The 3,352-nt window shown below is 44.6% G+C and overlaps 1 protein-coding gene across 1 annotated transcript in view; it reads right to left on the bottom strand.

The window, feature by feature from the left end:
* ptgfrnb (prostaglandin F2 receptor inhibitor b) overlaps positions 1 to 3,352 on the bottom strand; it is a 70,204-nt gene that overhangs the window by 25,745 nt on the left and 41,107 nt on the right. The window lies entirely within an intron of this gene.

Here is a 3,352-nt window from a genome sequence, read left to right as displayed (position 1 = left end):
CCACCTGTCCCTGCATGTCCCACCTGTCCCTGCATGTCCCACCTGTCCCTGCATGTCCCACCTGTCTCTGCATGTCCCACCTGTCTCTGCATGTCCCACCTGTCCCTGCATGTCCACCTGTCTCTGCATGTCCACCTGTCCCTGCATGTCCACCTGTCCCTGCATGTCCACCTGTCCCTGCATGTCCACCTGTCCCTGCATGTCCAGGTGACAGCTGTTTCAGGGTGTGGTTCCTCTCATTTCTCGGTGTGGACATAAAATCCGGTTGTTCTGGTTGAGACTATGCAGAAAATAGATTTTCCCCCACTGTATTTAAATCAGTTTAATTGTCTTTATTTTAAACTCCACATTCATTCCCACAGGAAGTTTCCAGCATCCCAGAGTTGTGCACCGTCAGTCCTACGTGCGCTCACGGTCACCTAATCGAGCCTAAAGATGACCGGATGTCCTGCGACCCTCCTGCTCCATCGTCTTAAACACAGCAACGTGTTGATGAGACGCGTCCTCACAGAAGACGGAACAGGCGGAGACGCCACGTTCAGGGTACAGCTGGAAGACGAGAGGCTTCCAGTTCCAGGATTTGTTTGAAGCAAACAACCGAGCGAGCGAACAGAGCGTCCGGCCCCCGAGGCTGAAATGAGGAGGCTCTTTAGAAACTGCTCATCTTGAAGCTTGCTTACTGTTCATGTGGGCGTGAGACTTTTTACTGTTTAAGTGAGGTCATCTTAAAATACTCAACTTGGAAACACGTTTGGAAGACACACACGTTTAAGAGAGAAACAGATCCCTGCAGCCGGCTGATTGGCCAAAGGGCTTCTCTTTGAAGACGTCTCAGGGAGGAGGAGGAGTGAGAGCATGGCAGAGAAGATGGAGCAGGACAAAAAGATGAGAAACTGAAATAAGACGTGATGCTCACGGGCTCTGAGCCTCCCCGGAGAAAGACAAATGAAAGTTATACATTTATCTTTTCAGTTTTTTATCCTTGGCTATCATTATTTTTTCCTTTCATCACCTCCTTGTCCCGCGGCCTTTCAGATACTTCACAATATCGTCTGCAAACGTGCGAATACTGGAGGTGTAATGGTACAGGTCCGAACCGTAACATTAAGGACCTTTGGCACAGGTACACTGAACTAGATGGTTGCAGGTGATTGTGGACTCTGTTCCGGTCCATTGTAGTGAAGAGGGAGCTGTGCTGCAAGGAGAAGCTCTCTGTTTACTGCTCAGTCTTTATGTTCCTACCCTCATGTATGGCCATGAACTCTGGGTAGTGACTGAAACAATGAGATCCTGGATCCAGGAGGTTTAAATGAGTTCTCTCTGCAGGATAGCTGGACTCTCTCTCTCTCTCCCACTCTCTCTGGACCTCTCATCAGGATGACCCCTAGACGCCTCCCTAGGGAGGTGCTTCAGACATGTCAGACTGGGAGAAGACCCAGGACACGCTGGAGAGACTACATCTCTCAGCTAACCTGGGGAACACCTAGCAGTTCTCCCAGAGGAGCTGGAAGAGGGGGCTGTGGACAGAGATGTCTGGACTGGACTCCAGAACAAGAGGAAGATGACTGATGGACGGACAGATGGACCGTCTGGATGGATTTATGGAGTTATGTCATGGAATTAGTTTAAGACGTTCTAAGTCTTATTTATTTGATATCCTTGATGTCAACAGTAGTGTTCAACAACACAGACTAGTTGACCAGTGTCCAGTGGTGACTGGACAGAGGTGGGTACACACTGGACAGTCCAACACAGAGACACATAACGACAAAGACAAACATTCATGCACACCATTGGGCAATTCATCATACTCAGTTAACGTCACATGCACGCTGGAAAACCAGAGTACCACGGTAAACATGTGAGGACAGCAGGCCCCATCAGGGAGATGAACTTGCAACCTCCTTGCTATGAGACAAACATGCTAACCACCGGCTTTCTCCGATAGATGGATGGACGGAGAGATGGATGGACGGAGGGATACATAGATATATGATGGATGGATGGATGGATGGATGGATGGACGGATGGACGGATAGACAGATAGATAGACAGACAGACAGACAGACAGACAGACAGACAGACAGATACATAGATACATAGATAGATACATAGATAGATACATAGATACATAGATAGATAGATAGATAGATAGATAGATAGATAGATACACATATATATATATATATATATATATATATATATATATATGATGGATGGAATGGATGATAGACAGGTTCTTATCGTTTCTCCTGACGTGCATCTTCTCTCTTACCCGACATTCCCTCCACTCGTTACTGTTCCATCTTTACATCATTAGCTTTTCGCCCTCTTTCCCCACATTTCTCTTCCTCACTCCTTGCTGCCTCCCTCACCTGTCTCCCCCCCACAGTCTCCCCCAGTCAGATCAAAGACAGTAAGTAGGCCAGTTTGTACAGTGGGCATCAATGGTGTGTACATCCTGATTTTTTAGTTATTAGCAGTTTTACGTTACTCGTTCCTGAGGTTGTGTGGGTGGAGTGTTTGTTCGCTGCTGCTTCTATTTATAGGCAGAACTCTCAGGATCTCCAGGACAGTCTGCCTTAACATTAACTCAACAGTGTTTAACGTTTTTAAAGGAAAATAATTAAAAGCCTGCAAATGTGGCTTTGGATAAGAGATTACCACGGCCTAAAGCTAAGAGAATTTGTTTAACAATAAGCACTGATTGATTTTATCAAACGAGCTGATGGGTTAACTGTATAAACGTCAGGACGTCACAAAAACAAAAGAAGATGAGTAAAGAAAGATCTTTTGAAAAGATCCAAAAGGAACTAACAGAACATGTGTGTTTCTTCTACTGTAAAATATATATTTTTTTTAAGTCTAAAGTCTGCCTTTCTCAGTGAACTGGAACATTAAAGTCTCCTGGATGGTTTTAAAAACGTGCACACGTTTCCATTTTCTACTAAAACCTGTTTGTGACACGTGAAAACTCCTAATTACTTTAAAAAATGTTTGTTTATTACATTTTCTAGTTAAGGAGGTCGCCATTATTTTACCGGTGCAATGCATTCTGGTTAATGACGTACATTGTTTGCAAAGTTATATTTTTTTAGTTCTTCTGTCGATCAAACGTGATCAATTTGAGATGTTTCTCTGCAGAAACGTTTTCTGCAGCTAATGCTTTTAGCTCTTTTAGCTAACACTATATATTAGCTCTGGAGCTAACGCTACATATTAGCTCTGGAGCTAACACTATATATTAGCTCTGGAGCTAACGCTATTAGCTCCGGAGCTAACGCTATTAGCTCTGGAGCTAACACTATTAGCTCTGGAGCTAACACTATATATTAGCTCTGGAGCTAACACT

The sequence above is a fragment of the Nematolebias whitei genome, chromosome 23 (assembly GCF_014905685.2).
Source record: "Nematolebias whitei isolate Nwh7 chromosome 23, NemWhi1, whole genome shotgun sequence".
NCBI lineage: Eukaryota > Metazoa > Chordata > Actinopteri > Cyprinodontiformes > Rivulidae > Nematolebias > Nematolebias whitei.
Note: the sequence above shows the minus strand (reverse complement) of the source record. Positions and strands in the feature narration are given on the sequence as shown.